The 23,949-nt window shown below is 35.7% G+C and overlaps 1 long non-coding RNA gene across 1 annotated transcript in view; it reads left to right on the plus strand.

Moving 5' to 3' along the window:
- The window catches only part of LOC111097209, a 111,902-nt gene that overhangs the window by 77,405 nt on the left and 10,548 nt on the right, over nt 1-23,949 (plus strand). Inside the window, exon 3 of the long non-coding RNA XR_005363214.1 lies at nt 22,330-22,429. This is a non-coding gene — a long non-coding RNA (uncharacterized LOC111097209). The remainder of the gene's footprint in view (nt 1-22,329; nt 22,430-23,949) is intronic.

The raw sequence follows: 23,949 nt of genomic DNA on the forward strand, positions 1-23,949 counted from the left end.
TCAAGTGGAGTTGTGACTTATTTTATACAAATATGAAAACCAACATGCTATTCCTTACATTTGGATTTCCTTACATAAGGATAATAAGTCATAAGGTGTTAAGGTACATGACTTCTGAATATTGTTAGGAAAATTTCTAAAGTATATTGGGTATCTAATATAAAGCTAAGTTATTTATTGAAGAAATCTGTTGATATACTTGATTGTCTGTTTCAAGGAATTAAGTGTATATTGAAAATAAAACAAAAAGATAAAGCAATTATCCTGAAAGTCATTTGACCTTTTTAAACAATATACACGGTAATAATTGAATAATTAAGGAATTTAATTCAGGTGAGTTGTAAACTAATTTAGCTATGAGCACCAACATCTTGTTCCATGACTATGGGAAATGCTTTTTAAATTAAGCACTTTTTGATAGCTCCAACTGCCTTTGTAATTCATTATTCTTCACTCTTTTTATTTATTTTTTAATCTTCAAGAGCAGACTGCATGCTGGGATGCCATAAAATTTCACTTTTAATTAGTCTATAATGGTAAGGGTCACAATTCAATATTTGCAGTATAAAAGCAGTGTACCTCAAGAGCTTGGGTTTAATGTTTTACCAACATAGCATGGGGTAACCGTTAATGCTTTTGTTTTAAATAAAGGATCTGAATTAACTTTTTTAAAAAAAGTGCTATATTCTTGGCTATGAATATATACTGATTGATGAGGTGAGAGAGAATGTTTTATTGTGATTAAGAACTAGAGATGAAGCCAGCCTAAATTAGTTTTTTGAGTAGTTCAGGTATAGGCATAGCAGTGATCAATAATGAACAATAATCTCATGGGAGGCATTATTCTTGTTCTGACCACTGTGTCCAGCTGCCAAATGTATTCTTAACAATGGAATATAATATTAGCAGCAGGGCACATGGCATGGGCAAGTGAGGGCAAAGGTTATGACATAACTTTGCTCTAAGTATTGCAGGAAGGTGTGAGAAGCATCTAGGGGCAGTAGTACAAATGGGCAAAGCAACAGAAGAGAAATTGTTTTGGAAGGATAGTAGCCTTGGGCATCTGTTTACCATTTCATTATTTATTTTCCTGGAGGTTTTCAAGATTGCTATTTGCTAGGAGAAGTACTAGTAATAGGAATTTCTTTCAGTGATTCAAAGGTAAATAAATCTTTTCTTTCTGCTGAGCTATAGTGGTTAGTACTCTGACTTGAGAGGGCTGATGAACTACCTTCTTCTCATCCGTCTACTTTATGGAAGAGATAAGGCATTTAAAAATCAACTTAAGGTCTAACATCAGAGATAAGCAATTCTGGAAGCTTTTTCTTTTCTTTTTTTTTGCTCCAGAGATGTAATCAAATCTGTCTTAAGAACTCATCAAGCCTTAAAAGGTAAATATTTACAAGCAGAAATAATTCTGACAAAGTATCAACATCACTCAAAGTAAGAAGTGGTTATACCTCCCTGAAAAGAACGGGAACCTGAGTGTTAGGAGACATGGAAAATTCTGGGTGTGCCTCTTGCTGGCTGATGACTCTGGGCAAGTTGTATAGTACCTCTGACAAATGGGTGTTTCTTTTTTTCCCGGAAAAAATAAGCAAATTTTCCATGTTCTGGATTTAAAAGTGTTCTATGAGGCTCCAGGATTCTCAGAGGCACCTCATTGTCCTCTTTGGAGGCTGAGTGTCAGGACTTCCAGATGGCTGACCTCCTCTGAGCTTGCAGCTAACCCAGCTTTTCAGCTTATCCTGTTGTATGTATTAAGTAATATTGGGTTTGGAAAAAATGATAGTCTGGGTAAAAATATTTGAAAAACACTGAGTTAAGATTAAAAATAAAATAAATAAAAAATTCCTGAAATGGTATTTTCCTGGAGATAAGCATTTTGTCTCTTTGTCTTTTTACTATCTAGCACATAACAGGTACTCTGCATATACTTATTATATAAACACAATAATTGTAATGTGTAAGTGGGAAGGAAATGCAAAAATACAAGGTACCATATTTGTATTAATATACCTGGGTGTCTAATTCTCTACAGCTTCTGATAACTGGTAGCAAAGAGCAATGTGGACTATGTTTGATGAGCAATAGCTAATTTTATTGGATTTGTGTATGTAATCAGAAATTCAGTCTAAGAAGAAGCCACATTATTATAGATGTCTAGGAAACATAGAAAAACTGGGAAATTTGGAACGGACTAGAAAAATAACACAGTTTGATTAGAAAACACAATCTAAAGAATAAAGCTAGTTTGCAGTTTCTTTCGAACAGGATTGAAAACTCTTTTCCTTTATGCAGTTTCTAAACACATCAACATTTTCTTTGCATGAAACTATGTATTCTATGACTTCTTCTAAACAGAGAAGAATTTATCTTCTCCATTAAATAATGTTTTTTGTGTGTGTTGCAAAAACAAGAGACTCAAGAATAACTCTAGCAGATGCTTAAAGGTTTAACTTTAAAAACACATGAAAATGTGATTCGTGGTAATTCTGTGCACTGAATGAATATTCCCAAATCACAGCTAGGAAAATTTTGGAGTAAATTGATTTAACTTAGGATAAATCAGTATGGTCGCTGAATTGGAGTGGAATAGATGAACAAGAAAAAAGATTAGTTGACAGGACTCCACTAAGGAAAACAACATTCAAGTAACTAATGAGATATTCTACTGCCTAGAGGAATTACCAGGTTTTAGTAAGGTAAAATCAGCTTCACTTGGTAGGAGGTTTGTTTTAAAAGTAAAATGAGAAAAAAGATCTTGGCTTACAAATGATATAGGAAGATATATTATCAATACGGGAAAAATTAGAAAATAGCAACCAACTTATTTCCCCACCACAACCAAAAGGAGGAAGAAAGAAAACAGTATCATGTGCTCTAGTTAAGCACTTTTCTTTATCCTTACTAACAGGGCTTGTCAAGATGGTTCTGAAATTGAATGAATGTAAAAATGAATCATGATAAACATTGGTGAAATACTTTGTTTCTATTTCTCTTGGCTCATTGTTTCTTGCTTGATTTTCAAGGGAAGTTTACAGTCATTTTTCATTCTTCAAGTAGGTAGTTCCTGACTTTCTTGGTCATGAGATTGGACACATTATAAAAGGAAGAAGATATAGTCTTGTTCTTTCTCAATCTCTTTCTCTCTCTTCAGCATATCAGCATATTGGTGGCAGCGAATCATGAATGGACTCTGGTTTTAAGCTTGATTCCTAAATTACCACTCCAACTATAATAGGATGATGTTTATTGTATCTTTGAGACAGGCACACATTGTATAGCTTTAATGAGCTCACTTCTAAGATAGCCATATATAAAATGCACAGGATGAAAAAGAATAATTTGAGTTCCTCCTAAATAATCTTAATGTCCACAATTCTTTATTTTCATTGCCTTTAATAGTTATTGGAAGGAAACTATTATTTTACTAACTTGATTTATTTAACTTGGTTCTAATGAATAATAAAACAGTATTATTCAGTATTATTTATTTTTTCGTCCTATATCAGGACATATAGATCGATCTCCTTGATATGTAGTATTATATTCCAGAACAAAGGAGAGTTAATGAAACTAATAGCAAAACTCCTTAATCTAGACATGTTCCTTCGTCTTTAGTTCTTGTTCTAAAGATTAAGAAGGTGAGTTGGAGTTGACTTTAGCACCAGGGCCAAATTCACAAGGAAGTTATTAAGATGGCATAGTGGTCATGTTAATTATTGAAGGAAAATGCCCAGTGTAGGAAATACCAATAATTATTAGCAAATCTGATTTAGATTTCAGTGTTTTCTTCTCCCAGTAAACCAATCTGTCATAGAAACTATCATGGTTTTAACTTCAGGGTTAGTCTTATCAAGACCTATTTAATTTATAAAGTACTTTATTTTCAATATTATTAGTATTTTACAAGGTCCCTCATGTTCTTATTATTCATGAAATTCTCAGATTGCTGAAGAGACATACTGGATGTTTGGGGACCTAGGTGAAATTGTGAGGGACAGAATGGAACAACAATTCAGTATTTGCAGTAGAAGAGAAGAGATTTTTTTTTTTTTGAAAATCCACTGATTGTTGACTGCTGGTAGTTTCCACAGCAATGTCATGAGAGCGATTTGGTGGGAGTGAGGCGGACAAGGTCATGACAGTTATTCATATGATGGATTTTCAGGCACTGAGTCATAGAACTAAACAATTTTATACTTAGGAAATTACTTCCTGGTGTGATAAATGTAAATCAAAAATAGAGTAAAAGTGATAAACCTTGATTTGTCAGGCACTGTCCTCATTTATACCTGTTGTCATGGCATAATTATTAATAAGATTCTCCAAGATGGTACCCAATGATCCTGCCTCCCAGGATGCACACTTTACCACAGTACACCAGGTTGGTCTGTCTGACCAGTAGAATAAAGCAAAAGTGATTATATGGCACTTCTGAGACTGGATTATAAAAGGCACTATGATTCCATCTCCTTCTCTCTGTCTCACGTACCTCTTCCTGATCATTCACTGCTGGGGAAGCCTGATACCTTGCCAGGAACAGTCTTCATGGAGAGACTTATGTGAGGAACTGAAGCTTCCTGCCAATAGCCATTTGGGATGTGAAAACATATCCTCCAGTCCAGTCAAGCCTCCAGCTGACTATAATCTGGGGCCTATATCTTGACTGTAGCTTCATAAGAGACTCTGAATAGAACCATTAAGTTAAGCCTATCTTGGATTTATGACCCTGAAGTATTTTGTGAGATAATGAGTATTTGTTGTTTTATGCTGCTAAATTTTGGGATAATTTGTTACACAGCAAAATATAATAAATAAAGTACCCCTTCTATTCCTAAAAGGGTTTTGATTTGGATGAAAAATTATAAAGTCACTTTATACAAAGCTGATATATTAACAGAATCTATTCATGAATTTATTAGGGATTTTTCTTTTCTATTGATAGCCGGAGCTTTCACTATGACATTAACATGCAGATAATCACGAAGGTTGTTAGAATAAAAACATTTGGTATTACCAAAAGTCTAGACTTCTGAATCATGAAATACATTATAGCAGAATAGATTGAAATACTGGATTTAGAATCAAATTTTCCTTGAGTTGAATTCTGATCTTATCAATTACTGGCCTTGAAAAGTTATTTAACTTTTCTCTATCTCAGTTTTACATGTAGAAAAATGGAGATAATAATAGTATACTCATAGGATTTTATTTTGGCGGATTAAATATGTGTAAAGATCTTACAATGATGGTTGTCATATGTAATTCTTCAATAAGAGTTACCTATTATTTTTGCAATAAGGAATTAAGTTTATTTTTTTTCTCTGTTCCACTTATGGCTGAAAAGATATTTCCTTTCCAGTGGTATTCTTAATGATTCATTTCTTAAATGTTCTTATATTCTTACTGTGTGCTACAGATATTAGATAGAAATACATTACCATTTAAGAACTTACAAAGTTGGGATGCCTGGTTGGCTCAGCAGTTGAGTGTCTGCCTTCGGCTCAGGACGTGATCCCGGGGTTCTGGCATCAAGTCCCACATCAGGGTCCTCACAAGGACCCTGCTTCTCCCTCTGCCTGTGTATCTGTCTGCCTTCTCTCTGTATCTCTCATGAATAAATAAGTTAAATATTTTTAAAAAAAGAACTTACAAAGTAGTTGAGAAGTTTTCCTTTATATATATTGTTATATAACAATGTATCATTAAATACATTATATGTATATATACAGATTATGTATGTGTATACTAGTATACTAGTCATAAAAATTATTCAGCTCAAGGACTAGATGATAAGGTATAGGTTATATACAACAGAAAATGAGATTGGATTAAAAAAAAAGAAAAAATGGGGGCACAGAACTAGAATGGGATAGCTTTTTGGAAATGGGGAAGCACTTTGAAAGAAATATATGAACTGGAAAATCTCAGGGAGTGGGAGTTTCAAACTTGATGAGTGTCTATCTTATTTATTTTATTTTATTCTATTTTTATTATGAGGGGGAGGGGGTGTGAGGACAGAGGGAGAGGGAGTGAGAGAATCCTAAGTAGGCTTCATGCCCAGCATGGATCCTGATGCAGGGCTTGACCTCACAACCCTGAGATCATGATCTGAGCTGAAATCAAGAATCGAATGTTTAACTGACTGAGCCACCCAGATGCCCCTATCTTATTTTTTTATTAGTCTTGTTGAGTGCTGTATCCTTAGCCTCTTGAGCAGTGCTTCGCAGATAGTAAGTATTCAGCAAACATTTGTCAAATGAATCTGAGAAAAAACATTAAAGAGGAAAAAAACTATTTTCTTTTTGAGAGAGTGAGAGAGGGAGTACATGAATGGGGAGTAGGGACAGAGGGAAAGAGGGAAAGAGAGAATCTTAAGCAGGCTCCATGCTCATCCTCATAACCCTGAGATCATGACCCAAGCCAAAATCAAGAGTTGGATGCTTAACTTACTGAGCCACCCAGAAGCCCCAAGAAAAACTGCTAAAATGGTAAAAAGAAATGAGAATTGGTGCAGTTGGAAAGGACAACAAAGGACTGGTTGGTAGCTAATTTGGTGGGAAGAATTTATCAAAAGAAGATGTGTTTTGATAACATGAGTTTGAAGCTTAGTTGTAGTCAGCATGGGAGTCTTCAATATTGTGGTGATAGTTCAAGCCATGAGGAAATAGATGAACTCTCCACAAAGTGAATCTGGAGAGAAATTCTCCCTCAAAAAGGTACAAAAGTGCTGAGGTTTGCATGGCTGTAGGGTAGAAAGTGAGGTGTACAGGCCTATAAGTGAGGGAAAGGAGAAGTTAGAAGAGCTAGTTTAAGAACCATTAGAGGAGAAGGAGGAGGAGATAGAGTTAGAAAAGAGATAGTAGTCAACTATATCAAATACTGCAGAAAGATTTGTGTTTGAAAGATAAAAATGGATCTTAGATATTAGTTTCAGACTGTGGAAGCAAGATTTTCAGGAACTCAGAAGGCACGAAGAAAGGAAGGTGGCATTTATAATCAGGAATTTGAGGAGTTTGTGAAATGAACAAAATAAATAGAATCATAGAAAAAGCAAAAAAGCAAGAGAGCCAGTCTTAAAAATTGAGACTCAGGGGACGCGTGGGTGGCTCAGTGGTTGAGCATCTGCCTTCGGCTCAGGGCGTGCTCCTGGAGCCCCAGTGTTAAGTCCCACATCAGGCTCCCTTCATGGAGCCTGCTTCCGCCTCTGCCTGTGTCTCTGCCTCTCTCTCTCTCTCTCTCTCTCTCTTGTGTGTCTCTCATGAATAAATAAAATCTTAAAAAAAATTGAGACTCTGTTAGAAGATGGAAAAAAACCTGTTAAAACAGATTTGAATATTATACAATTACAGTGCAAGACTTTATTTTGAAGATTGTTCCTTACATCTTGTATTCTATGGGGATTATATTGCCTGTAATTTACTTTAAAATATTTCAGTACAAATAGTGTGAGATATGTGGTGTGTTTAAGTTAACTTTCTTTTATAGCTAGGGGGCTTTTAGTGAAATCAGAGGTGTCCTAATAAGAATTTACATTCCAAGGGTTATTGGTTACTCTCTGAAGTAACTTAATGAGGAATATACCCTCCAGAGGTTGTTAAAGCAAACAATGCAAATATCATCATCAGTCAGTACTAAGATGTTCATTAGTTAATAAAAAGGGATGTTAGAAATAATTATCCCTGCTGAAATGAGTGGTGCTCAGGAAATGTTGAGGACTAGAATTGTATATACATTGCCTGTCTTGCAAAAACAGAGTAAAAATTTGGAAAATTCACTTAATACAAAACAGTGTTAACAGTGACCTAGATCTGGAGTTCTTAGAATTCAGTTTCTTGATTTCTAGAGAGTTGGCTGATGTTGCCTTCAGGATATTACTGTGTTCACTTTGAATTGAACCTTTTATGTGTTGCAGTCATCAAAATGCCTAAAAGGACAGGGTGGTGTGAACTTTACCAAGCTTACAAATTTATTTTATGTGACTATTTGGGGCATGATGGCTAATAAGTGTTTTTATATATAGTAGAATTTGTTTTGAAGCTTACTTTCATTGTAACATACTATCTGGTAGTCTGGTTGTGGAGAAGAAATCACAGCACCTTCCTCTACCTAATGTAATTGGAGGCTCTAATAACTATGAATAACCATATTGGCTTATATCAGTTTTCAATCAGGGGATATACATATACTGACAAATATGGCTTGGTACAGCTATTACAAATAAAGCAAAAAAGAAATTTCCCTAATCTCCAGCATTTTCTAAATGCTTGCTAGTTTGATTTGTAGATTTCATATTAATCTTGTTTATTATCCATGTCTCTTATCAATTACACGATAGAGTGCCTTAATGACCCTCATTCTTCACCTCTTTTTGTTAACCACACTCTTTGCCAGCTGAGTTTACCAGTCCTTCCATCAAGAGGCAGAATATATTTTCCATTCTATTGAATCTGTGTTAGACCATATTTCTTGATTTTGTCAATGGGATACTAGAAATTATGATATAAGCACAAGTTTGAAAAAATGCTTGTGTGATTTCAGTTGTTCTCTAGTAATTCTACCACTAACAATGAGAAGGACATGTCCAGCCTAGTCTGTTAGTTCTAGCAGGAGGATGAGAAACACTTGTAGTGGAGTTACCCTAGGTAAGCTATCCCAGACAAAGCCAACATAGAACAGAGTCCCTAGACAACCTCTAGTTGCATGAATCATATATAGCAGATGTATAGGTGAGCCCAGCTAAGTTGAGTTGACCTCTCGCTGGCTCATAGACATGTGAAGTACAATAATAAATGACTGTTGTTTTAAGCCTTGGAGTTATGTTGTGGTCTGTTACCCAGCAATAGCTAACTGATACAAGCATGATAATCTTCATTTATGTCTTTTACCAAGTAGTAAAATATATAACGTAACTTTCCTTTATAATCTTGTATAGACATTACTTTATTAGCATAAGCTATTTTGTTACATAGGTTTTTGCACAAAGGGAGAGATATTTAATTAGCATGAGCCTTTACTTTCTTCAAAATGATACTACTTTACAAGTGAGATAATCTAGTGAATAAATCTTTCAAGTTCATCTACTCACAACTCTTCATTTCTGTACATTTTCTCTTATGTACAGGACAGAAAGTAGGTCCCTAGAGGTTTAGCTTTAAAACTTTTCATAGGTAAAAGTTGTGCATTTTATTAACAAGGGCAGAAATAGAATGGATTTTTCAACTGCCATAGACATTGTGCTTAAAAAAAAAAAAAACAGTGTTTCAGATTTTTACTGGGGGCTGTACTGTCTTAATCTTCCTAGAATGATTAATGACCACCTAACAACACCCTAAAGATCGCATATATTCATTTCTTTTCCTAGTTAATTAATTTGTGTCTTTTTTATTGACATCAAAAATTTTTACATTACTAAGAGCTGAACTACATCATCAATTAAGCTTGATATGGAAAAGAAATGTAGGGAAAAAATCTAATGGCCATCCAATGTATTCTCTAAGACAATTTTGTTTTCCATGAATAAAGGCCTCTTTTGGCATTCATTTTAAAGCTATCTTAAACACATATCAACCATGTAAAATTAAACTCATTTTTTCTCTCTCTTGAAGAAAAAATAATTCAAATGAATTCTGTATCTAGAATGAAATACACAGACTTTAGAGGAGAGGTAATTTGTATTTAGATTACTTGACTCATCAAAATTGTATATAATTTATAAGTGTTTCACTAGCTAGAGATATTTAAGTTTGTTAAGGGGATGAGCTTGGTGGAATGAGGGTTTTATTCCCTTTTAAAGCTTTTCTGTCTTTATTTTTCAATCTTGATAACTTCTGAATGTTTCATGTTATCATCTGACACACACATCATGCCAATTTTGTCCTAAGTTTGGCATACTCCTTTCTTTCTAAAGTTAGTGAATGCTTTTGGAACAAATTCCTTAAGGCAGTAGTGTTAGTAGGGTAATGCTTTGGTGCCTAACTAGTTTTGATTGCTTGTGATGATATTATGACTTTATCCTAAAGCAAGGGGAAAATAAGTCAGTCTAACAGTTTGAATTGCATATTGCTGACTTAGGGAGAACCTGGGGGCATGAGCCATGCCTGCTTTTCTGAGTGCTTCTGGGCCTGAAATAAACTGGCTTTGAGGGTAAATGAGACCAAAGTGAAAATCTGAGTGGTCCACCACAATGCAGTCATCCACATCTGTTTGAAGATCTTAGAGGGGTTTGAAGAAAGTTTTTGGTTCTCATTCTCTCCATCCCACAAAAACTGAGATACATCAATACAACTTCTGTACCAGTTTTGCAAGTTTTGTAGCAAATGATTGTGATTGATCCTACTTTTTTTCCCCCTACTTTTGATTAAAGATGGAAACCTTTGTCTATCTACTTTAGATAATAGCAGTACACCGAATTTTATGTAATTTGCATTGGATGGTAGAACTTGAATTTTATTAATCTTTAAGAATATGCAGAGTTTTGAATCCATATGCATTCACATTCGTTTCTTCTATTTCATATTTTCTAGTCACTAGCAGTTAAGAAATAAAGAGATTTTTAAATGATATGACTTAAATCTGAATTTGACAAAAATGAGTCAGTGGATTTTCTAAGAGGCACAGTCATTTGTGGAAATAGGAAGATGAAGTGTCATTTGTTGATGAAAGAAAAATTGTCTCTGTGATAAGATATGTTATTTTGGGTGAGAAATTGACATCATTGTTTAAATGAATGAGGGCTTGAATGAGGGTTTTCAACTGGAAATATCTTTCATATTAAGTGACATAATGCATAATTATCTATTACAGTTGTTGATGTTGTTTTGTGTAAGTTATGATGTTCAGTTGAAGAACATCCCACTTACAAGGTTTATGTAATACAACACATAAGAAACCTGGTGTCCCAGAGTTTTAAAAATCATTACTCATAGAGAATTAAGACAGTTAATCAAGTCTTAGACACTGACTAAAGATTTTCCCTGAGGATTTCTACCTTGAAAATCTTTAGAAAATGATGGTTTTTGCTTTCTACTTGACTGCCCCACTAAGCCAATTCATTTTCCTCAGAAGTAGCTCAAGGTCAATGATATGACTATGTCAGCTTTAAGTGATGTTCTACCTCACACATGTAAGCTAGACTTTCACTGTTACGACTGATGCTGAGAGTGGTATTGTCAAGAAGAAGCCATCAAATTGTCTAGGAGGAGATTAAGTAAAAGGAAGGACCAATAATATTGCACATTTCAATTTGTCTTCAAGTGAAAATATTTGATTGAATATTTATACCTCCAGATGCAATTACATTTTTTTATAGTAAATGATATTGCTCTATCATAAGAATATGCAGAGGAATTAGGCTAGGCCATGGCATATTACTCTAGGAAAAAAATCAAAGAAAATATCTAATTGGGTTAATCTCCGTAAATTTTATAATTTCCATAATTAGTTTCAGATAGAATTTCTTAATCAGGTTTTCTTCTTTGTTTCTCCTGGGCTCTCCATGTTAGTAAATTATTTCAGCACTAAGTCACAGAGACTGGATTCTTGAAGTCCCGGCAGAGGCAAATGTCTCATTAACGCTTATCTAAGAGGCATCTGTGATGAGCTTGTATATATCCAGCCGATTTGAGAGATGATCTGAAGAGCAGCTCTGAAGTGAGGCAGACTGAGAATGAGAATCCACCAGAATGAGATGATCACCTCTCTGTTTTCAGAAAATGACCTCATAACCCCGGAATTATATGCTGAATTTCTTAAGGCTTAACTATATAAACTCTTCCAATACATCATCCTTTACAATTTGAGAGTGAATTGGTGGATTGAGTAAAACTTTCAGGAGAATTCAAGCTCCTTAAATCCATTTCACTCAGACATATTGGAATTTAGATAATCCTGAAATTTGTTTCAGTTCTTTATTTTGTAGAGACTTTCTGGTCTCTGATGTAACAATGATACATTCTTCTTTCCCAAGCTCTGTTTTGTTTTAGTTTTTTAAAATTTATTTATTCCTGAGAGACACAGAGAGGGAGGCAGAGACATTTGCAGAGGGAGAGGCAAGCTTCTCACTGGGAGCCTGACATGGGACTCGATCCCAGGATCCCGAGATCATGACCTGAGCCGAAGGCACATGCTCAACCACTGAGCCACAAACGCGCCCCTATTTTTTGTTTTTGTTTTTTTTTTTAAGGAAAAAAAGAGAATGCCTTAAATTTGTGGCAAAACAAATCATATTGAAAAGAGAATTTAAAATAGCCATTTTCTCCAGGAGTATATGTCAGGCCTGGAGTTTATTGCTAGAATACATTCTATAGTGAATGGTAAAGTACTAAAGGGAAAAAAGAGACTATTAAAGATAGTGATATGTTGCTTTCATCGTCTGTTTTCTAAAGAATGATAGTTAAAAGAAAATTATGTCATGTAAAAAGGAATTTTTAGCAGTCAGTTGAAAAATAAAAGTAAAGCTGTATTATAACAACCCCAAATAATACTATTCTGTGGAATTAGAATTAAGTATGAAGTACTTTTTCAGTCTTTAACTTGTATACTTTCCAAGGCATTTTTCTTCCTTTCTCAGTATACCTCACTATACCTTAGGCATAACTTTAATGCTGAAGTTTACTCTTGTATCAATGATAAGGATAACAAGTATTGAGAACTATTTGAAACAAATCTAAAATTGGTGAATAGATAATGAAAATTGATGCCCAATGAATAATGGAAATTAAAATGGCTAATAGGTTAATATTCTTTTTTTTTTCAACTTTGAGATGTTGGGATGCCTCGGTGGCTCAGAGGTTGAACATCTGCCTTTGGCTCAGGGTGTGATCCCGGAGTCCTGGGATCAAGTCCCACATTGGGCTCCCTGTGAGGAGCCTGCCTCTCCCTCTGCCTATGTCTCTGCCTCTCTCTCTGTCTCTCATTAATAAATAAATAAAATCTTTAAAAAAACAAAAAGAACTTTGAGATGTTAAAATTAATGTGTAGAGAAATGAATTAATTAATTGTTTAGTTAACAGCAAACAAGGTCCAAATAAAAAATAATTTAAACCAAGTAGTCATGCAATCATGTGTTGAATTCTTTCTATTTTGAAAACTGAAGCAAGACAATTCATCTTACAAACTAGTAATATATTACAATAGTGGTAATTATGCTTATACTACTATAATTAAGTCATGCCATGATTAAGAGTCTGTCTGCTCTCCCAATTATAAGTAAATATTTTAAGCCATTATCTTAGGATTCCATGCTGTTTTCAGGGATGAATTTTTCTTCATCAAATACAAATCAAACCTTAAATTATATGAACCAAAATTTGCTATTTTCTGCAGGTTTCATTGTAATGATGTTTAGAAATAAGACAAGGGTTCATAGTCTTAATTTGCTTGTGTTAAGCAAAATGGAGAATAAAGCAATAAATATTTAAAATAATAATTAAAAAAAAAACCTGGAAAGAAATAGCTTTTGGGACTAAAAGAGTTTACTGTCAGGCTTTATTCTACTTCAGGTTTAGTTGGCTTTTTCTGCTTATTTTTTGAAATTAGCCATAAAGTTGAACTGAAGTTATAAACAAGAGCTTGTTCATAAAGGATCTTGATACCATGTGCTATACTCAATTTCTCCATATAGACCAAAATGAAAGATCCTAGTTGACCACTTAATTTCTTTCTGTTCTAGGTGGCATCTTAGTTCAATCTGAAATTGATTTAATCTATCCCAAATAACCTTGTAGGGGATAATAAATTGCCCATTGACTTTACTGAATCATCAAGAAATATTTGCATGTCCATTGAGTTCATGGTGCTTTAGTGGGAAGTATTCCTCCTTCTGGCTGTCATTTGTTAGGTATAAAATACTTGTATGCATATTGCTAGGTTCTGGGGATAAAATGCAGAACTCTTGTTCTTATCAAATTCATGGTTTAGTGCAAGAGTTGGGCAAGCAAACAGTACTTGCTGTGTATATTATGTACTATGGGAGAGATGATATAAGGTCCTTTGAGAAAGGTGAAAAGGAATGCCACCTAAACCATGACGGGTGGTGGGAGTCAGGGAAAACTAGAGGAGACAATAGTCTACTTAAGTTTCAAAAGAAGACAAAATGCTGTCTTGGTTAAAAAATAAAGGAAAGGCATCCTGGGGAGGGAAGTCATTTGACACAGGGAGCAATATGGCAAAAAGATAGATGATAATAATAATAATGACTAATATGTTTAAGTCCTTGCTTGATGCTAAATTACTCCTGGTTCTTTTTGTAAAATTCCCCTTTAATCCTCACAAGAACTGGATGAGGTAGTCATATTATCCCTATTTTATAAATGAGGAACTTGAAATTTTGAGAGGTTAACTTGCCAAGGACAAACAGACATTGTAAAACTGAGGAAGTTTAAATCCTATATTTGCATGACTCTAAAGCCCATGATCTCAGTGTCTACTCTAATGCATAAAACAATATATTAAAGGAACTACATGTTGTTCTGAATTCATTCATTCATTCAACAGACATTTACCTAGCCACACATTGTATTAGGCCATGATGATACAAAGCAAATTCAGAAATGGTCTCTTTCCAGAGGGAGCGTTTGGTTTAATAGTATGGATATGGTCATGTAAACAGTGGCATAAGTAAGCAGTATATTATAGGTGCTTTATTAAAAGTATAGATGAGATTCAATAGGGGGCAAAAATTTTGGTGGGTGTAGGGAGTCAATGGATGGTTAAGAAAAAATTAACTGAGAAGATGATGCTATCTGAATCCTGAACTATGGGTATAGGAAAAAGAAAGAATGGACATTCCAGATAATTAACTGAGAAAAGCCAAAGAGATATAAAATAGCCTGGGTTTGGTGGTAATATCCAGTACTTCTGTATGACTAATCTATAGGAAGTGATGAGTAAGTTTGAGGGAATGGAGAAGAAAGTAATGTTTTGGGAATAGGATAAATAGGATTTAGTGATCATTGAATGTATGAAATATACAGTAATGCCTAGACTTGTCTTTGTTGGTTGGGTAACTGGTGACTGCAAATCCCAAGAAAAACAGGGTTGAAATTGCAACTGGGGAGAAATAATGAGGATAGAAAGTTTAGTCTTATATATGTTGAGTCAGGCAGAGATATCTGTTTTATGATTTTGTGAGTGTGAGGATGACACATTCTTCAATAAACTTTACATATTAATATCATAGAGTGATTTGCTTTTCAAATATTAACTTTATTGTCCAAAGTTGAGACAACCTTAGTAAATCAAGAACATACAAAATTCCCAAGTTGTCTCTGAGGAGAATATATTTTTTTTTAAGATTTTATTTATTTATTCATGAGAGACACAGAGAGAGAGAGAGAGAGGCAAAGACACAGGCAGAGGGAGAAGCAGGCTCCACGCAGGGAGCCTGACGTGGAATTCGATCCCGGGTCTTCAGGATCAGGCTCTGTGCTGAAGGCAACACCAAACCGCTGAGCTACCCGGGCTGCCCTGAGGAGGATATTTTAATAAATTTAAATAGTACTTACCCAAAAGCTATTAAAGAAGTTAAAATCTCTGTAGACTATTTAAGAAATTGTAAGAAACTATTCAGAGAGTGACTTTAGCAGGCATTTTGGAGAGACTTTAAATCAATGCCTCAGAGTGACCCCTTCTAAAAATGGCAAAATCCCTGGTAAGATTATTTAGATACAAAGATATGTGTGACTGGAATATGTCTAAGAATTACTTTAAAATAGGAATTACAAATCAGATAATTTTAAGGGGACTTTGCAGAATTGGAGAGAGTATCCGTATCAGATGCTCTTTCATGAGGATATAGTACATTTTGGATGGCTCCTGAACTGAGAAATGACCCAGAGGAAACAATTCGTTAGTAAGCAACTACTGCACAGGAACCTCAATATTTATATTTCCCTATGACCTGAGATAATACTTTTCTATTTGCTCTTCCTGGAAGTCTCTATTATGATTAAACTTCCACAATCCTACCTGAAGTGTTTTAATATCAGGAGATTTCAATTGCTGGAAGGAGTGGGCTATAAAATTCTTAATTTCCAGGTTAGAACATGCTAGCCTATTGACTTTCTTGAAATCTCGCTCCACTGGTATCTTTTATTGGCACAGAAAGGCAAATAAAGTATTCCTGGGGGAACGAGTAATGCCCAGGACTTAGGTTCTATTTTTCCTGGTGACTTTGGTGTTACCAGCTGGGTTCAAACTCTCTGCATTTTGCTTCCATTTACACAGGTCTCCTAAAGAAAACTCAGTGTCTTTTATTGCTACCACACTGTGCAACATGAGCATGTCCAACACTCTCTCTTACAGTAATTGTAATCTTCAGGTTTTTGTATTGCATGTGGCAGAGGATTGGGGGAGAGGGGACAATATCTGGCCCACCTGCCTAAACTTCTTGGTTTCTGTTCCCCATTTGAACTAGATCTGAGCAGCATCCTGAGGATGTCCTGTCATCCTTGACTGGCTCAGCTAGAACTGAGCTGCCACTGCTGTTTTTCTGCCTTGCAGTGGCCAGTAACCACGGGACAGCGAGGGTTATGCCTTTAAGCATCAGCTATCCTCCCACTTGCCACACAGGAAATCTGAAGGTCACCCTTGAAAGTTTCCTTCCCCTACCTTCCTCTCTGCCTTCCATCCAATAATCACAAAATCCTTTACATTTCACTTTCTTAATATCTTTAATTTGTCTAACTTCTTCTATCCTTATCTTGTTTACTTTGCCTTTTCTTTCCTGGGTTCTGGAAATTGCCTCCTAGTATCTCTGTGACATGTTGCCCCCTCAATTTTTCACAGGTAGGCAGAATAATATTTTCAAAAGGCCAATCAATTGGTTTGCTCTCTTGATTAAAATGCCTTCAATAGCTCCCCAACTTACCCCAAAATAGCATAGAACCCTTACGATCTGACTACAGTTTCTTTCTCCAGACTCCTCCATTACAACTCTCCATTTTGCACTCCAGGCTACAGCTCTGGAATATTCCCTGCAGTTCCATGAACAAGCTGGACTCTCAAGTAGGTGCCCTTCTCATCTGTTATAATAGCAGTAGGGGTGTTATTAAAGATATGTGTTACCTGCTTTGGCAGGGGCACCAAGCAATAAAAAAAGAGAAAATTTTGTTCAGAATAGATAATAATTACAAGCAGCCAGCTAAATATCAGTCCTGAGGAGTCCCCATGCTTATCCACATAGTACTTACTACAATGAGTTGCTATCTTACCCATTAGAGTAGAAGCCTCTTGTTTCTGTTGTATTTCTAGTTATGTTGTAGAAACCCCAATGTTTTTGATTAATTTAGTGAATAAATTTGGCAACCAAATTCCAGCTCAAGGATCTATTTATGAAATTCAATTCTTCATCTTGTTCTCCTGGTGGCCTTTAAATACTGAAGGAAATGAAAAAGTGAAATAGATCATCATCTATACTTAGAGTACACACAGATTTGTCTCTCCCTTTATCTCATCCTCTAGACCTTCATTGCCAGAGTGCAAAGATGATGGATAACAGCTACCCTTTGAATATTACATATTACAGCTCACTCTTAAGAGTTTTGATTTCCCCTGAATTGCTGAGTTCTGATTCTTGGAGAGGTAGGCCTTCAGATACTCCATTCAGCAGAAGGTAGTGAAACTGCATACCTGATAACAAAGTCTGTTCATTACTGAAGTTTTTGTATGAGTTGGTAGGCAGGACTATAATGGCAAGCCCATGTTTCTCTACCTTTAGCAACAATATTTCCCATCTCACATGCTTTCCTAGAAAGCTGTCAGTCCCCTATCAAGAGATGGAGTTTGTGTCTTCTGTCGTTGAAGCTAGGTTGGTTTTTGTGACTGCCTTGATGAATAGAGTATGGCAGAAGTGAGGCTCGATGACTTGAAAGTTAGGTCATAAAATATAACATAATTTGATCTGGTTCTCATGGAATGTTTGCTATTGGAACCAGGCTGTGAGGAAGGCCATACAAGGGCATGGAGAGACCCCAGTAGGAAATCCAGTCCAAGTCTGATTTTGAAGGTAGGAGACTGATGTCCCAGCTCAAGGACAGTTAGGCAGGGAAAGCAAATTCTCTCTTACTCCATCTTTTTTATCCTATTCAGGCCTTCTACAGGTTATATAAAGCCCACCCAAACTGGAGAGCACAATCTGCTATACTTAGTCTACCAGTTCAAATGTTAAGCTCATCTAGAAACACCCTCAAAGATATACTCACTATAATGTTTAACCAAATATCTGGGTACCCCATGGCCCTGTCAAGTGAATACATAAAATTAATCATCACAGGTACTAATTTGGGGGTGATTAGCTAAGGAAAAGTAGATAACTGGAATAGATGACTACTCCTTCATTTTAAAGGTAGTAGATTTTGTAAATGTCATCACTGAAGTATAAAAATGTATGTTTGAAAACTTGAAACTTCATTTCCCTTCCCTTAACAATCCATTTCATGGTCACAGTCACATTAATCACATCTCTGTATTGATTTGAATTTTTTTTTAAAATTTGAATTTCTAAAGGCAATTCTATACATAGAGATACAAATAAAGATGAAAAGAAATAGGAATGGATTCCTTTTCCTTTCACCCTTCTCCTGAGCAACTTCAACCCTAAAGAAATAATTTAAAAAGCAAAGAATATGTCAAATTGGGTAAGAGTGAAGGTAGGTATATTCTTGTTGAATGTTCTAAAGATGCTTAATATTCAAAAACACATTTCTGGGGTGCCTGGGTGACTCAGTTGGTTAAGTGTCTGTTTCTTGATTTTGGTTCAGGTCATGATCTTAGGGTCATGGGATTGAGCTCTGTGTGGGCTCTGTGCTTAGTGTAGAGTTTGTTTGTCCCCCTCTGTTCCTTCTCTCCCCAAATAAAAAACCCTGACCCCCCCCATTTCTGTATGCTTTATTTTTAAGATCTGTGCATGTGAGGCCAGAGGAGAAGCTGAATGGCCCCTTGCAAAATAATCACATGCTCTCTACCCACCTTGCAGTTAAATGGAGTTAATTGACTGTTTCTGGCCAGTGGGTTGTGAAGGGAAATGATATGGGTCACTATTCACTGGTGACCATAGAAAAATTGTTTTGGTATGAAGGAACTAGCCTGGAAGCAGCCTAGATGGTTGAGCCACCATGAGCTATGCTCCTGACTTGCAGTACACACATAGCCCCAGAGTGTTGAGCCATGGTAATTTTGGGTTTGTTTGTTAGGCATAACCTATTCTGAATAATACAGATACTGGCAGTTGGAACTACCATCAGTATGGCTGATAGCCATCAGGCTGTGCTCCATGAAGTCTTCAGTGGACTATCCTTACCATACATGCATATATTTGTAGTTTTTCACTTTTAAACATAAATGGACAGGAGAACATCACCAGATATTTAAATAAATGTTCCTGTATTAAAGAAAGAGATCATGACAAAGGAACAAAAAATAGATCTCAGAGAAAACAGAAGCAAAGCAGTGAATGGAAGAAATTTTAAAAAGGTAATATAGTTTATAACAATAGGGAAATGTGAGGAGATATTTTGTTCATGAAATAAAAACAGATTGCTGTTAAAAAAAGAGACCAAGAAGAAGCCTCTGGGAATAAAAGTTGAAGTACAACAGCTAAACTAAAGTTCAAGAAAAAGGCTAGAAATAAAGTTAGGAAAACCTTCTAGAAAAAAAAAAAAAAAAGGAAAGCAGGGGGAGAGGAGAAAGGATAAAATCAGAGAGGGAAGTGAAAGACTGAGGTATTCAAAGACTGTGAAATAAGTCAGTGATAATATTTAAACTTACTTAAATAAGAACTATTGATATAAATATATTCTTTAGAAATAAGGAGTAGCCAGGTGAAATAATGAAATGTTTAGAAAAACTGCAGAGGATTGCTAATTTTCTTGAGTTTTATTAGTTCTGTTTAACTTGTAAAACTTTGAACATGTGTTAATTGAATAAAAATATTAAATTAAAAAAATTCTTATTTCTCTTTTCCATGTTTTTTTCAATCATGGCACTATTGACACTCTGGGCCAGATAATTCTTTGTTGTGAGAGCTGTCCTGTGCATAGTAGGATTTTTAGCAGCATCCCTGGTCTCTTCTCATCAGATGCCAGTCACACCTTTCCCTCCTCCCCCCAGTCATGATAATCAGATTGTCTTCACACATTGTCAAATATCCCCTAGGAAATAAAGATGACCTGGTTGAAAATCACTGCTCTAAACCTATGCAACACTAACCTTTAAAACAAACAAAAGATAGAGGCACATAACCTCTACAAATGTTGGTCAATAATACGTCAAAACATTTAGAGTTCACTTTGAATTGTACTGTTTGTTAAGCATACATGGACTTTGAGATGTAAGTTCTCAGCATCTGTGCATTTAAATTTGTGATGTGTTGTGGTATGTAGGAAATGCTGTTTGCCTAAAATCAAGATTCTCATACCTATTGTGTACCTGGACTTTTATTTTAGCCACAGTGAATTGATTAGTAAGTCTTACATGAGAGGCATCAAGAGCCCTCCTGGCTCTCTGCTGGACTGTGTCCACACCCCTTTTGTTCAAAGTTGATGAATAATAATCCATTGTTTCAAAGAAGAGACCTAACTAAAGAGGGGATGTAATTAAAAATAGCAAGCTGTGTCTACTGGTTACTGCAGTAGCAAGTTTGGCTTTGTGTGCCTGTGCTATTTGGAGGAAGATCCTGCAGTTTTTTTTTTTTTTTTTTTTTTTTTAAGATCCTGCAGTTTTAACAGAACTTCTCTTGTGTCCATATTAATCAATGCTCTTGTGATCAATCAGAAGTTTGACTGATACTTTCATGCTGATGAAGTAACTCTTCCAGCTAAGAATAGAGTAATAACACAGAGAAGGGATAATAGTAGACAGTTGCAGTTCTAATAGTCATAACCTTTAGTCTGGAGCTTGTCATCCTTGGTAAGGAGTCAGAAGACTGATTTCTTTTTAGTTTGGATGCATGACACCTAGGATTTCACTTTGTACTTTGCATGCCATAATGACCTGGTTAAGCAACCACATGTCACTCAGTGTGTTCACATCACATGAAATTGAATCTAATGTTTTCTTACTGTTTTCTTGGGCATATTTTCTTGGTCCACTTGCAAAGACTCTCAGGAAGAATGATTTTACAGCACAGCAAGGGAGAGAGAGCCCTTAAAAAAGAGGTCTTCTTAATGATTAACTTGCTGCCTTAGGTTTTAAATTTTATACTAATTTAGAATTGCTTTGTGCTTGATTTTATTTTCCTTCTCTCACTTACATGCAGCATCTTATTGTGTCTATGCAACTGATCTACCATTTCCCATGGAAATGCTGATAGATTCTACTTTTTCCCTTAGCAGCTAGACTCTTGGGCTTGATTTGCTCCAGGCATTTCAGTTAAAAAACAAAAAGAGAAATGTTTTTTCCCTTCCTCCCTTTTACTTTCCTTGGGCCCTTGGCATCTCTGGGGTGCTGTGTAGCAGATGGAGAAATGAAACCTGCTGTTTTAGCTCATGAGAAGCTTACCTTAGTGATTCAAACTGGAGATCAAAGAACTGCACAGGTTTGAAAGACACATCAAGATTCAACTTTTTAGAGTTGCCAATTTTTCATAAATCTACACAAAGACAGCCAAGTCAAAGGTGGTATATGCATCTTTTTTCATTAGAGAAGCAATAGAATGTAATTTTCAGGGGCATAAAGACTGCCCATTTTTATAGGTATAGCTTTGTGCTCAGAGGTTGAATTGTAAACTCATTCAAGAGTTTGACAAATTAAGGGTACATGTAATTAAATGAAAGCAAATAGTCAGGAAACTATTTTTGAAACATTATTCTTTCAGTTATCATGAATGTATAAGGAAAAATGACAATTTTGGTTGCACATCAAATAAGCAAGCTTCTTAGGACTTTCAGAGTTTAGAAACCAAGATTACAAGAAAATAATTTACAGGATTTGAGAAATCCACAGATAAATGGTTAATTGGTAACAATTCCTGTTGCTAGCCTCCTCTATAAGAAAAGCTGTAGGTAGCATTCTATATATATTGGTTCTTCTGGACTGACCTGGTATGTGAGAGTTATAACTGTCAAATGAACTAAAGGAACTTACCACATTTCTATATAATCATCCTTGAATCTGAGACAGCCAAGCCATGGAAGTTGTTGAAAATGATTGAGACTTTGAGGGGAAGCCAACCTTTTGTAAGCGGTGTATCAAATTCTTCAGGGAATTAATGGGTAGAGTAGATATTCCCAGTGAGTCTTTCACTGGAGAAAATGTACTGCTCCATACTTATGTTCCTGGTTGTTACATTCAGCAGACGTTTATTGAGCATTTATTATTTTCCAGGCAGCATGGCTGGGAATACAGATACTGAAATATATTGGCCTCAAGAAACTCACATTCTAGTGGAGAGAAAGACAAGTAAAAAGATGTTTATGAATCTGTGGTAAGTGCTTAAGTGGAGCCACACCTAACATAGTTGGAGGAAGAACTGGGGGTCAGATAAAGGGTTTGGATGAAGAAGAAGATGTGTTAGACAAATCTTGAAAGACCAGAGAGCCATAGTCTGCTGAGGAAGATGAAGTAGGCATTCCAGGAGTTTGGGCTCAGATATTTCTCTACTTTGTGACTATTTGGAACTTGAGTAGGGGCTGAAGAAGAATCACAAGAAGTTTTTAATGGCTTCATGGAGGAGGAGTCTCATCCTTGAGGGGGCTGTTCCAGGTAATCATAATAACATTAGGTATGACCTATGCTAGTAATTTATACCTTTTTAGCACTCTCTCCCTTGTACTAAAGATTATGATTTTTGTTTGTTTTTTGGCTTTGGTTTGGTTTCCTAAAAGACAGAACAATTCTATATGCTATCATTTAAAGTCTGTTGTGGTAGTGAGGCAAAGTTCTGTTTTTAAAAAATTTTTTTATTTAAATTCAATTTGTCAACATATAACACCCAGTGCTCATCCCATCAGGTGCCCTCCTCATTGCCCATCACTTAGCTACCCCATTCCCCACCCCCACCTCTCTTTCCACAACCCTTTGTTTCCCAAAGTTAGGAGTCTTTCACGGTTTGTCTCCTTAATTTTCCTCCCCATTCAGTTCCCCTCTTTTCCGTTATAATCCCTTTCACTATTTCTTATATTCCACGTATGAGTGAAACCATATGATAATTGTCCTTCTCCGATTGACTTATTTCACTCTGCATAATACCCTCCAGTTCCATCCACATTGAAGCAAATGGTGGGTATTTGTCTTTTCTGATGACTGAGTCCTTCGACAGATGAATGGATAAAGAAGATGTGGAGTATTACAAAGTTGTGTTTAAATAGTGACAATAGTGGGGTACCTGGGGGCTCTGTCAGTTAAGCATCTGACTTGGGCTCAGGTCATGATCTTGGGGTCCTGGGATCAAGGAACCCTGGGATTGAGAACCCCTTCCCCCAGCTCAGCAGGGAGTCTGCTTCTCCCTCTGCTTCTGCCTGTCCCCTGCTCGCTTGTGTGTGCACGTGCTCTCTTGCACTCTCTGTCAAATAAACAAAATCTTAAACAATGACAATAGTAATTTATTTGATGAAAGAATCAGAAAGATTAGTGATTATTAGGCACCATTTAATCCATGTATTGACTGCTGCTTGCTTGTCCCTAAGAAACTGGTGTTTAATCATAGATGAAAACTAGATTCAGACACTATTTCTAGCTGCTTTCTAATTGCTGGGCCATGGGAGGCAATCCAGGACCTGGATTAAAATACAAAATACACCGGAGTTTTGGATGGACTACCTTTTATAGGTCAGATTTCAAACAGTTCATGGAACAACCATGCTATAAGTAACCTGACAGAGAGCTATGTGTAACACTAACTTTTAGAAGCTTTTACCTCTAACCTTTTGTAATCAAAAGAATGCTAAGAATTACATTTTTGAGTGACAGGATCAGAATTTGTTTTGATGAAAGCTACTGTAAATT

This window comes from Canis lupus, chromosome 8 (assembly GCF_011100685.1).
Source record: "Canis lupus familiaris isolate Mischka breed German Shepherd chromosome 8, alternate assembly UU_Cfam_GSD_1.0, whole genome shotgun sequence".
In the NCBI taxonomy this organism is placed as follows: Eukaryota; Metazoa; Chordata; class Mammalia; order Carnivora; family Canidae; genus Canis; species Canis lupus.